Below are 14,533 nucleotides of genomic sequence, written 5' to 3'. Positions count from 1 at the left end.
GATTTTATTCAATGCTCAAAAGATAGATTATTTATTTTTTATAATACATTATCAATATGAGATCCCCATGTGAAACCCTTGCCCACTGCTAGACCTACGAATCTTACTGTTTCCATAAAATTCACTTCTCCATCGTCAGGGAGAGCAATACTTGCCTAATCACCGTAATTTCCGAAACGTATGTGAATAGGGAGGGATGTTGAATGTGAAATGTTCGCATGAATTATTTTTTCTCAACAAAATATGAAAATACACTAAAAAGATGACAATAATTTAAATTAAAATTAGAATTGGTCAAGAAATACGTCACATAAATCACACCAATGTTTGCCGTAAGAGCTCCGTGCTGAATTCTGTTTTGATAGAAAGAGATACTAACAAATCTTGCATGTCTTGTATCTAAATTATTTTAATAGTTATTCAAAAATAATTCGAATATCATAAAAGTAAATGAATTTATTTAGGTAAGCAGAAAAAAAAATTATACTCGTTTAAAAAATCAGCATTCAACAGAGAAGTTGTATTAGAAAAACGTAATTTAGTCGAAGTTTAATAACTTTTCGGTACCTGTTTGCTTCGACAACATCTTGTTAAAAATTCTAATTTAAAAAAACGTTTCTTGACTAATACCTTCACAATTCTATTACCAATAGCATCAGTACCGTATAACTACAGATGGGAACTTACAAATACTATACCACATTATTAATAGATTACCCATTACAAAATACAATGATTCAGCAAAATAAATTGATTTGATTGATCAATCATTGATTATAATTTTAAATATGAATGATCGACTCTCTTAACTGAAAAACTCAAAATCATTCACTTAAAAAAACAGTTAGCAAGAAGTCTGACAAACAGATATATAAGTAATCTTTCATTTTGATTTTCAATATAGTCCAATCGGCGTAAGACTTAAAAACTGATATGATGTTATTTTTTGTTATGTTATACAAAATTGCAGTATAAATTTTTGAAAATTTATATTTATAGTATCACGCATATTTTTTCTGAAAAATAGTTAGTTCACAACCCGGAGCGATAGGATGGTATTACAAGAGACAACTCAATAAAATTCCAGATAAACGAAATGATTTTATACTAGCTTTTGTACTTGCTCGAAGGTATTTGAATGTTCGATATTTACACCAGCAAAACTTTACTTATTAAAATATTTGAAACTGAAACTGCGAATTGAGTCCAAATCTTATGCTAATCAACCATAGACAATTAACGCTTTAAAGACGCAATTATGTCATTAAAAGATGTCGGTTTGAATAGTTTTTTTTCGAACTCAAATTTTTAATTTGAGTTCGAAAATTCGTTTTCGCCCATTACGGAACTGCGTTAGCAGAATTGTTGGAAAAATATCCGAATTACAATCATAATTTAGATATTCTGTATATAGACATCTAATACGAAAAATACCTATCCTTCATACTTCAGATAGTCAAACTCTTCAGTTAGTTCAATTGAAAGAAATAGAAATTCAACATGGTTCATTTGGATTAAACAGTTATCGAAACCAAAGGTACATAAGAATTATCGTATTATTCTAAAAATAGCCATAAAAATATAAACCTATAAGTAGATAGGTACAGGAGGCAAATCACATTAGATACACGTATTTCACTGTTTATCGAGTATTTTACCATACTCTTTTTCCATTCTTTTTTCGATTTTCAAAAACAAAAAGGATGGAAATTAACTGCCAGAAAATATACCAAACGGGTACTCTGGTACTCCGATAAACAAGGCAAAGACATAGTAGGGAGTGAAGCACAATTATCAATTGCGTTAAAGGTAAAAATTTTGATTATTCAAACAGAAAAAACGTAAATAATCCTCAAAAAAAGAAAGATCCATGGTATTACAGTTAAGAAAGTGAATCATGAACAAAATTGCTTTTCGTGACTTTTACAAAAGTATGACTTAAATTCTTTATTGCAACCAAGATATTTTGAATAGAAATCACCGCTGTGAATCAAATATTTGCCAAGATTTTTGTTATTGGACACAGCCAAGTCACTATAAAAGAGCGTTGATCTATTTCGCTTTTGATTTACACATTTACCTTAGATATTATTTGGAATATTAACCATACAGTCCTCAACTAAAATGATTGGTCTAATAAATTAAACTTTAAGATTACATTACATTATTTGATGATATTGACTTCACGAAGTTGAAGAAGTTAGTGTGTAGTTTGGTAGCATCCTCGTGAAGTGTATAAAGTAGCTGGTTTTACCTCGCTGTAGTTACAACTTGATGAAGCTAAAATGTAACCAATGTAATATGTATATATAAACTTAAGAAGAGATAAATGAAGACATTTGAAGATCGGAATTGTTTGATTAAAACCACATTACTTCTCGGATATGTTTTGTGTTACCTTTGTGAGGAGTTTTGTATTGCTTCTTGGTATATTCTAGATGGTGTATGTGTGAGGTGTGTTTGTTTGTTGGCTGTTGTATTCATTTTTTAAATGCTTGTGAATGAATTTTATAATAATATCCAAGTATAGAATGAGAGATACTTACACAAGACGCAGAGATTATTCATTTTGAAAATATTAAATTCAATTAGAATTTATTTATTTATTTCAATATATTTAAATATTTCTTCTTCTTTTTTTTATAAATAATTTATTATTACAAATTGTTTTATTTACTAAATAAATTTTATGGTTTATTTATTCATTTTATATTTATTGATTATAAGCTATAATAAAATATAATGCTCCGAACCTAGAAATTATCGATTATGTGACCTTGCAATGACGAAAATTTTCCCAAATCACTGTATCAGATTGCTTAACCTTGAAGTAATGCGTTTTTCAGTACTGAGTTTCCACGAATTCACTTTGGATGGTGAGTTTCAACAATATACGTCTCGTATAATTAAAGGCAGATAGGTACTGCAATATGATTCTTTTATTTCCATAGACTTGACCCTTCGAAGTAATATATGCATTTAAAATAGCTTTTTATAGTGCTACTTATCTATATTTTTAGCATCATCCAGCAGATAAACTTACAAAACCGTAATTAAGCACTGAAGAACCCCTTTAAGGTGTTGTATCTTGTTTTCAACGTCATAGTTACTCTTTTAGACGTTAATACTTTTTTCATGTTTAGAAACGTTAATATGATGTAAAGCGTAAAGCTCATAAGTCATGAGATTATCGCCGGCTTACTAAGCTGCTTAAGAGCTATCAGGCATCAGTTACTGGAGAAAATTTTTATTGTCATTAGATTAGTTTTCGTTTATTTATTTTCGAGACACATTCGGAATAATCTGGTTATGCATACCAGGTTCATCTTATGATTTAATAAAGAAATTGTTCATTTTAAAGCCGGGGCGCACAACAGCTTATTCCGTATTTCTCTTACATCTCAACTAAAGACAATTTAAAAAGGCTGAACAAATACTTACATTAATTGAGTATCGAACTATTTGCTTTATTACGATCTACTAAAAAGTTTCAATTGATGTAAAATTTTTGGAAAGTCCTCTTCAATTTAATAAGAGAAATAAGCATTTCAATACCATAGAATTTTGAACCATATTCATTAGTGTGTTTATTTAAAAGTACATTAAATTATTTATCTCATTAACATTCCAATGATCCATCCTCCTTTTGACTCGGTTAACATGACTGAATGGACCTCACGATTTTTAAACAAAGTTGCCATTACAACAACGATATATGTATATAACATAACACGGTTTGACTTTAACTTGTATCATGTAAGTTGTAAATTCACAAACAGATCAACTTAACGTGTTTGTTTTTAAATTGTAAAAGAAGAGTTTCGATAATTAAGTCATAAGAATATCATTAAGAGATATTTAATTCAAATATGTTTAGTGATACTGGTAATGTTCTAATGAGTTGTATTGTTTTCGAAATGTTATGAAAGGAAATATTTTGTAGTCATTTGATTATCATAGAGTTAGTTTTCCCACAGAGTTTTATTGATTTTTTAAACAGTTTGGTACCAAAATTATTACAGTTTATTTGATTCTTAAAAAAGAGATCCCGCAAAAACGCTCTACTCAAAGTTTTCTTTTCGAAAAAACAAGGATATAACTGGCATCCTTAATTTCAAGAATGAATAATGGATTATGGCAAAATATAATGAAGAAAATTTTTTTTTTTTTTGAACAAAATGGAAAATTAATAATGCTATACCTATACAGTTTAAAATGCTATTCGGCTATTCGAAAACCTTACAAAATTTAATAACTGATAGTGAATAATAAATTCATACTATTCTGAGCACCACGTAATAAAGGTGTAGTTAAAAACTGCTGAAAATCCTTTGCAGGCATAAGCCTGCATATTATGTTTCCAAAATGAATACTTTTACTGTGTTGGTTAACTGCTTTTGTAAATGAGTGTTATTATGTCTCAAATTACCCGACAAATAGGAGGATTATATGTTAATGTTTATGCGAAAGAAAGTATTATAAGAAAGCACTGGGAAAAGGAACAATTAAAATTTTTGAATTAAAAATTTTACAAAATTTAAAAAACCCCCGACAAATGCGATTTCTTCCTTGTTAACCGATTTTTGGAAACTTAGCTATAAAATGATCAATCAAATCGGATTGACCGTTTAGGGGCTACGATGCTACTGAGAAACACACAGACGCACAGGTAAACACTTTAAACTTATAATACTCCTTCTTAAATCAATATCAAAGTGATGGTCAAGGACATCAGATGAGATGAAAAGTATACTTAGAGAGCTATCATTTTTTGGAACAAGTTTTTGGAAATATTTTAATTGAAATATTTGAGTTGAGTTTGTTCTTTTGAATTATGGTTTTATTTTACCTAATTATTTTACCATTTCACTTTTCAAAATGAATGGAGCCAGGTTTATTTTAACCATTCATTTCCATAGTAATTATTTATATGTTCAAATTATACGTCTAAGCTTGCACTTGAAACGTAGCTAGGAACACTCTCCGTTAAATTGTCTTTCAAATGAAACAAACAAAAATTAAAATAGGTTCGTTCATCCGTTTAAGTGCTACGGTGCCACAGACAGACAAACACACAGACACACACACATAGTGGTCAAACTTATAAAACCACTTTTTTTAGTTTGGTGGTTAAAAATGTGCTATTTACCATCCCTTCCATTCAGATCTGCAGTTACTACAAGGTTTGCAGTAATTCTATCTGAATACATTTGGCAAATAGATAACAATTTTACAGAAAAACACTACTCTGTATAAGACACTCGAAATTCAATCTTAGTGTCCGATATGGCTGTCCCAGAACAAATCACATCGGGTTGACACAGATACTTCATTATATCTTCTCTAATATTTCATCATGAAATCATAATTGAACCTTCCTTCGAAACCTTTTTTATCTCCGGGAGATCTGCTAAAAAACACCAATTGAGAATCATTATTCATATAACACAACAAAAATTAATTAACTTCATTTTTTCTATCAAATGCTATTCAACATATTTTTAATAATGTTAAATAATATTGTGCTGGGTTATATGGTCAACTGAATATCGTCGACTAAAAATACAAATCGAAACCTCCTACTGTGTTTAGTTAATAATTTTTTTTGTTATTAACAGAAGCTAAACATTCAATACCTTTTTTCTATTTATAAATAGTAATAACAATAATAATCAACGTTGTAAAGAAGCAAAATGATCTGTAAATATGATTAAAAAAATTCTAATACAATCAACAAAACAAAACAAAACACTTTCGTATGTTTGCTATTGTGTTTTGTTTATGTGTTTACCATTTGTTTTTCATTTTTAATCATTATAAATTAGAGTAAATGAGTAATGATTATTTTTCTGGCTTGGAACGGAACTTGACTTTTCAAGAAAAGAAACTAGCAAATATTATGTAATTTTAAGTGGTTAGAAAAGTTTTGCGAAAGACCAAATCTAATAAATGCCGAATTTAACAAATATCCATAGTATTTCTAATTATTCCTAACCTTCAGAAGATCTATGCAAATTTGATTTTATCACGTTTATCTACAGAATTCGGTGGATGAAGAATCAATTTGAAGTGCGATTCATGTAGTTTAAAACTATTTGGTTCTATAAGTTAGTTTAAAACTATTAGATTCCCGAAGAACAATTTCCCCTCGCCAATGTTATCAGTTGCAGATCATTTTTTCCAAGTTTGAATAGTTAAGTTCACTGATGCAGTGTTCCGCATTATCTTATATAGTAGAAACAAGCTTTTTGTCTTTAAATTGAGATACATTTCGTTCAATATTGATTGGCAAACACTGAATTACTAGCTTGCTGGCACTAGCTTATGATAGTGATTAATTCTGATGACGTTTACTTAATTTGCAAAATTAAACCAAGACTAATATTTTATACGGATCCAAGATCAAATCCTGCCTTATGATTAGAACGAGACTTGATTGATCAAGACATTTGATGGAGACTCAAGAGTGATCAAGGCCAGAATTTTACTGTAAAATTCTTGACTGTAAACAAATAATTCAATAAGCAGGTTGAATATTCAGACACTCTAAGATTTCATAAAATCCTAGATTTATAAAATTCCGTTATGATTGAATATGTAACCATTTATTAATAAATATGAAGCAGACATCAACACCAGGTACGCAAATTAAAAACGCAAGACCAATGTAAAGATCAAAACCACTAGCAAAATAGTATCAAGATACGTGTATCAGAATATAATAAACAAGTGATATTTACAAAATTTAATAAACCACCGACAAATGGGATTTATTCCTTGTAAACCGATTTTTGGAAATTTAGCTATAAAATGTTTTCAATCAAGTTGGTTCGACCGTTTAGGGGCCACTGATGCCACTGAGAAACACGCAAAGAGGACTTTAAACTTATAACACTCCTTCTTAAATCAATATCAAAGTGATGGTCAAGGACATCAGATGAGATGAAAAGGATATTTAGGGAACTATCATTTACTGGGACAAATTTTTGGAAATATTTTAATTGAAATTGAAATATTTGAACTGACTTTGTTCTTTTGAATTATTGTTTTGAATTACCTAATTATTTTACCATTTAATTTTTCGAAATGATTTTCCTATTCATCCATTTGCTTTTGTTTCGGACAGTTTTCAAGCAGCGCTTTTTGACAAGGATAGAAGATATAAGATATGTCTTTACTGATTGAAAACAGTCCGAAACAAAAAAAAAATCATTATGTAAATGAAAAGCCCTATTGAGTCAGGTTTATTTGACATACATTTCCATAGTAATAATTTATATATTAAAATTATTTGTCACGCTTTTCCAAACTGAATCGATTTTGAAGATCATCGCCAATTTTTTAGTTTTTCGGGTACGGAAACCTAAGCTCGCACTTAAAACATAACTAAAACACTCGCTGTTAAATTAGTTTTAAAATGAAACCAAAAATTATAATCGGCTCATTCGTTCAGGCGCTACGATGCCACAGGCAGACACACACAGCGGTCCAACTTATTACACCCCTTTTTTTAGTTCAGGTTTTAAAACAAACGCTAGTGTAAAAAGTTGGCTTTTGGTTTTGATTGTAAATACGCTCAAATCACGTCTTCTACTTAGACGAGGTCTTAAGTATCTACGAATCTTTTCTTTTTTTTTTTTTCATTTGTATTCATCCAAACATCAATATTTATTTATGAAAAAACAATGTTAATATAAAGGTCTCAAATATTTGTCTAGAATTACAGGTGCATTGTTTTATCTTGACGAATGTATCACAAAACTTGTTTAATACACGTGTAACTTATTCATTTTTGTGAAGGATTCATGATGTTAATTAAGACTTATGATAAATGAATAATATATCGAAAAAAAAAAAAAACATATTGTTTATTATTATTTTAGTAACGGGAGTGAGTGAGTGTGATATATAAGCAAGAAGTAAAGAAGTAGTGATTGCAATGAATGTAGTTCTATGTGTGTCTAAAAGTGTTCTTGCTGTTAAATTGTAAATGATTAATGGTTCACAAAACTGTTCGTAAACTTTTATATTTTATACTTTACTTTATATTATAATATAAACGTGTTGTTGTTATTTTTATATTCTGTTGAAGTCTGAAGAAAAATCATTTACCAGCAAATCATAACTCAAGAGCTACGACCAAATTTAAATAAGTTGTTCAGATTGTATTTTGGCGTAGATACAGTCAGTTTTGATGACAAAGTTCATAAACCAAGGACTGACTTCGAAATTTTAAGTTTGAGGTTTGAACTTTAAGCATTCCGAATGCAACTACCAAGTCCGTTTCGACAAGCCCGTTAGGATTTGTTTCTTTATTTTTTTTACTAGCTTGATACCCGTCCGCTTCACAGCGCTTAAAGGTAAAAACCACCTCCTCATCTCTTCATATCACATACCCCTTTTATAACCCTTGAAAAGATTGTTTGACGCCGCTAAAAGATATGCACAGTGTTCAATTTTTTAAATTGTAATATAGCCGTAATTCGTTGAGAATATCCGAAAAGGTGGCCATGAATTGTTTGACATTTACCATTTTTAATTTTTACAGAAATTCTTACTTTATGGTTCAAAATCAGGAACATAAATTAAAGATCTGTAAAAATTAAAAATAGTAAATGTCAGATTAAATTTAATTTTTTTTTATATATACATTTATAAGTTATAGCTCATGTGTTATTCTGATGTATGAGCTATATTGCTGTACAGTTTCATTAAAAATCGTTCTCTAGTTTAAGCGTGAAAGCGCAACAAACAAACAAACAAACAAACATGCTTACTTTCGCATTCATAATATATAGAGATAGATGAATGGGAAAACCTTGGAAGTAATCTATATTTATATTTAAAACTCTATGATAAAATATAAAACCTACACTTTCATATACAATGTAATAGCTAAGTAAGAGTATAGCACTTCTTGAAAAGGAGAAGATTAACTTGCACCACAGTAAAATTATAGTTGATGATGATGCATCATCATCTTCATCATCACATGATGCATAAGGCTGGCTGGTTGGCTGCCGTCTAACTTGATGATGAATGCCATTTGAATTGTTTGTTTTATAATATACAAAGATTAATTATTAATAGGTCAGTTAGGTTAAACACTACTTTTAGCAAGTTTAATTATTTATTGAAAAAAAATAAAATGTATATATTTATTCTATCGTTTTTATTTAATGTTTTGTTATACTTTAAATTGGTTATTTGAAATTTAATATTTTTCGTTTGGTTTACATTGGTATCCCGCTGGATATATCGAATTAATAATATTTTTAGGAATTCACATTAAAATTGATTTACAATGATTTATTTGTAGCTAAGAAAATAATACATTGTTTGCTTAATACAAAATATTCTTTTTGCAATTTTTTTAAAGGACATTAAAAATTCAGAAGATTTTTTATTTTAGATAAATTTTAGATTTTTGTTTGTTTATTTGCTATTCTCGTTTTTACAGCTAACTAAATAATAGTAGAAAGAAATAGATAGGAAATGTGTGAGTGTCTGTGTGTTTGCCTGTCTGTGGCATCGTAGCGCCTAAACGGATGAACCGATTTTATTTTTATTGGTACCATTTGAAAGGTAATTTAACGGAGAACGTTGTTAGCTCTTAGAGTTCATAGTTCATCTTAGAGTCATGTGCGCACTTAGAGTTTTGTACATGAAAAACCTAATTATTGGCGTTGATCTTCAAAATCGATTCAGTTTGGAAAAGGCATGACATATAATTTTAACATAGAAATCATTACTATGGAAAGGAATGATCAAATGGCCAAACATGGCTCAATTCATTTCGAAGAGTGAAATGGTAAAATAATTAGGTAATTCAAAACCATAATTCAAAAAAACCAAGTCAACTCAAATATTTCAATTTCCATTAAAATATTTCCAAAAATTTGTCCCAAAAAATGATAGCTCTCTAAGTATCCTTTTCATTTCATCTAATGTCCTTGACCATCACTTTGATATTTATTAAAGAAAGAGTGTTATAAGTTTAAAGTTTTTATCTGTGCGTCCGTGTGTTTCTCAGTGATATCGTAGCTCTTAAACGATCGAACCAACTTGATTGAAAACATTTTATAGCTAAGTTTCCAATAAATCGATTTATCGGGGTAATGATTTATTAAATCAGTTTGATCCTAATCCAGCAATATAATCAAGCGAAACATTGGCGCCATATATATAAACATTACTCAATCTATATACTAAAATCTGATTATACCAAAACGGAAACATATTTTTATAAAATATGAGAGTTATAAAATTATAATTTTTATATACAAATGTTTTTAATTCAACAATAAATATGCATACACTATGATTTAAATTTGGAGAAAAAAACCCAAATATGGTGTTTTATTTTGTGATATGACAATCAAATGTATTTGAGTCTAATTAAAAATTATGGTCACATAATGAACATTTGTGTCTTAGTAACAGTAGCTGCTACTTTAGTTATAATAATTTTTAACAAAATCACTACTGCACAGGCTTTAAACCCTTGTCGTAGTTGGTTTTAAAAAAAACAAATGAATATATTTCAAGATTTGTGGTTTGTTTGTTGTTGTTTTTTTTTTGGTATCTGGTCGCATAAATACATACTAAATGAATTTAAAATAAATCAAATGCTCAGTGAAATAACAGTTGATATGTTCGATATTCAGTGTGGTTTGTAAAAAATTACCATATTAAAAAATGTGTGAGTGGAAAAAGTGAATTGGATAGTTCCACATCGCATCATAGAAAATCCTCATCCTGAATTTGATATTTGGGAAAATTGTTCAATTTTATTCAAGGATTCTTTTAATATGCTTCGGAGGAAACACTGGAAAGCATTTTCCTATCTCGAAAAACTATCAATTGCAAATAGAAAAAAAAAAACTTTGAAAAAATTTTATAAATTTTTTGTATTAATTGTGCCTCATGAAACTATACAACTATATCTATAGATCTTACGAGCCAGAAATCAATGGGTCTCTAATTATATATAAAGTGAAATTACAACAGACGAAAAACAACGTGTATTGCTTTTAGAAAATTTATTTTTACTATCCTAGCGTTCTCAGTAACGGTTAAAATGAATGAGAAAATTGGGTGTGGATTTCTCAAGAACTACACGGCCATGTCTATCACCAACTTTGAATGTTTTGTGAGGCCAATATGAGTTCTCCTTGTCAAGTTCCTGCTTTTTCTGATCACTAGCGCTTAACAATACAGAATCTCTTAACGCAGATAATTTCATTGATTTTTATTAGATATTTTAGCATAACGATCTCGTATTGTAGCATAACGACAAGCTGTATTTCATGCTATATTTTTACTAATATCTTTTTGACAATAATTTAATTTGTAAACATTTCTACAAAGGAGGTAAATGGACATTGAGGTTAAAAGAGGACCTTTATTTATCTCATGCAAATTGGCCTTAAAAACTGTTATTTTGAACATTTGAAAACAAATAAGAATATAATTCTTCTAATTTTCCTTTAAAAAAAGTGAAAATTCTAAATCTTTCGTATAATTCGTAGTTGAGTAGCTGATGCAAAAGTGCGTCAACTAGATAGTTCATTGCACCGCATTAACATTAAATAGCAAGAAGCCCTAAATTCCTGTAGACGTCTATCAACTTTGAGAAATGCACTACTATTACAATCAAATTTCAGTTGAGTAGTATTCTTTTCCGAAGTAAATGTTTCTGTAATATTTTGCCTGCGTCATGAGCAAGTTGATAAATATTTGTTTTATTTTATAAAAACATAAATCTTAAACAATTGAAAAGATAATTTTGGCAAACTTCCTTAAAACGGAAGTTTGTTGCCCGACACTATTCAACTGCAATTTTTGAGGTACCAAACAATTAACATGGACTTTTTCCTAGTGTCCTGCATCTTAGAATTAATTTTAAGCCCTGCTACCTGGAAGACATTAATCAATTTTAACCTCGTAGCATAATTAAGAGTTTGCTAAACCTTACTGTGTACAAGTGTGAAGCTTTTTTAATAGACCAATTTTGGCAAGATAATTTTGGCAAACTTCCTTAAAACGGAAGTTTGTTGCCCGACACTATTCAACTGCAATTTTTGAGGTACCAAACAATTAACATGGACTTTTTCCTAGTGTCCTGCATCTTAGAATTAATTTTAAGCCCTGCTACCTGGAAGACATTAATCAATTTTAACCTCGTAGCATAATTAAGAGTTTGCTAAACCTTACTGTGTACAAGTGTGAAGCTTTTTTAATAGACCAATTGTTCGCTACTTTTGGTCTATTAAAAAAGCTTCACACTTGTACACAGTAAGGTTTAGCAAACTCTTAATTATGCTACGAGGTTAAAATTGATTAATGTCTTCCAGGTAGCAGGGCTTAAAATTAATTCTAAGATGCAGGACACTAGGAAAAAGTCCATGTTAATTGTTTGGTACCTCAAAAATTGCAGTTGAATAGTGTCGGGCAACAAACTTCCGTTTTAAGGAAGTTTGCCAAAATTATCTTTTCAATTGTTTAAGATTTATGTTTTTATAAAATAAAACAAATATTTATCAACTTGCTCATGACGCAGGCAAAATATTACAGAAACATTTACTTCGGAAAAGAATACTACTCAACTGAAATTTGATTGTAATAGTAGTGCATTTCTCAAAGTTGATAGACGTCTACAGGAATTTAGGGCTTCTTGCTATTTAATGTTAATGCGGTGCAATGAACTATCTAGTTGACGCACTTTTGCATCAGCTACTCAACTACGAATTATACGAAAGATTTAGAATTTTCACTTTTTTTAAAGGAAAATTAGAAGAATTATATTCTTATTTGTTTTCAAATGTTCAAAATAACAGTTTTTAAGGCCAATTTGCATGAGATAAATAAAGGTCCTCTTTTAACCTCAATGTCCATTTACCTCCTTTGTAGAAATGTTTACAAGTCTGTCAGTCTATCCATATATACCTAGATACTTCTTGTATGCATATAATGTTAACGATGATGATGGCTTGCGGTCACATCCGTACATCCATCAGCCAATCAAATTTAAGAAATGAGCTATTGCTGTTTTTTTTTTTTTTTTTTTTTTTTAAGTTGTATCTCCCCCGTTCTTATTGTTGTTGTTTTTGTAGTTGTTAAATGCGCTCGATGCGTTTGTTTTCAATTGTCATCATCTACAATTCTGTCAACGATGATTTTGTTCGTGCTTTGCAACCTTAATCAATCGCATACGACGATGGTAACGATATAAGTATTCTAGCTTCTTACAAAAAAATATTTTTAAATGTTGTTTTGATTTTTAACTATTTTACATAAAATCTTTTTTTTTCTTATAAAAGGCGACTGTTATAGAATTTCTATTGTTTTTAAATGATCGCAAAACGACATATCAGAGTCCACCTACATCATTAATTCATTTTTATCGATATATAAATCGTATTAAAAACAATTGGCATTCTTTGGAGGCGTCTATATGTCTGTTTGAAGTCTTTTATTGTGAAAAAACTGATGGATCGCACAGAATTCTTTGCCATTTGAGGAAGATTCGGTTATCCAATATTTATTGGCATATATACTCAACAACGGTTATAACCACATAGAATAGGTTACAAAGATGAAATAGTCGCGACCGAATTTCCACAGGTTCAAGCACACATATGAATGCACTGACTCTTACAACATCCCATATATTTATCGACATATCGCCCACGGGACTAACGCATGTACTTTTGTTAAATGTACATACTTTCTCATTTAAACAACAAATATAAATCCTTTTTTGAAGTTTATAAACTTTATTTTGAGCTTTATTATCAGTATATTTTAATTAGTCAGCAATAAGGATTAACATTTAATCAATAATAATTTTGTGTTTTTGTTTACAAACTAGTTCACATGGCCCTGTATTAAATCCTGCGTTAACTGAATATTACTCGAGTTGAGAACGAGATAATTTTTTTTTATTTTTACTTTTATAATCATTATTGCCCTCGAAAACGCTTATAACCAATATTTTGTCCGAATAATTTAGATTCGTCTCATTTTGTCCCTTCTAATGCGTAAGCAGAATTGGGAGGGGGTGAGTATGCCTTGATAATTCTTTAAAATTATTTTAATAACACATTTTTGTAAAATTATATATACCATCAGATTATGGGCCTTCTCGAGCGTTTTACTGACATTTTATTATTTAAATAATTCTAAAATTACCTATACAATCAATGTTCGATACATCTACGCATATAAATATAACAAGTACGACTAAATACATGTGTTAAGCAATGCATCTAAGTGAGAGGTATTATATGATGTGTTGACTCCCACTCTCTGTAGGCATACAACAGAAGAACTGTTAGTATAGCTTAAAGGACATCGAAGCCACGATAAGTCACTTTTGCAATTTCATATAACACCTATAATACCTCTTACTTGCATTGCTTTATAACTCATGTACTCTGTCATACTCATGATATTTATATGTCTAGATGTAAAGAACACAATTTGTATATTTGTATGTTTTGCCACTCTTTATGGGTAAACAGTCAAAATT

Source organism: Chrysoperla carnea, chromosome 1 (genome assembly GCF_905475395.1).
Source record: "Chrysoperla carnea chromosome 1, inChrCarn1.1, whole genome shotgun sequence".
Taxonomy (NCBI): domain Eukaryota; kingdom Metazoa; phylum Arthropoda; class Insecta; order Neuroptera; family Chrysopidae; genus Chrysoperla; species Chrysoperla carnea.
Note: the sequence above shows the minus strand (reverse complement) of the source record.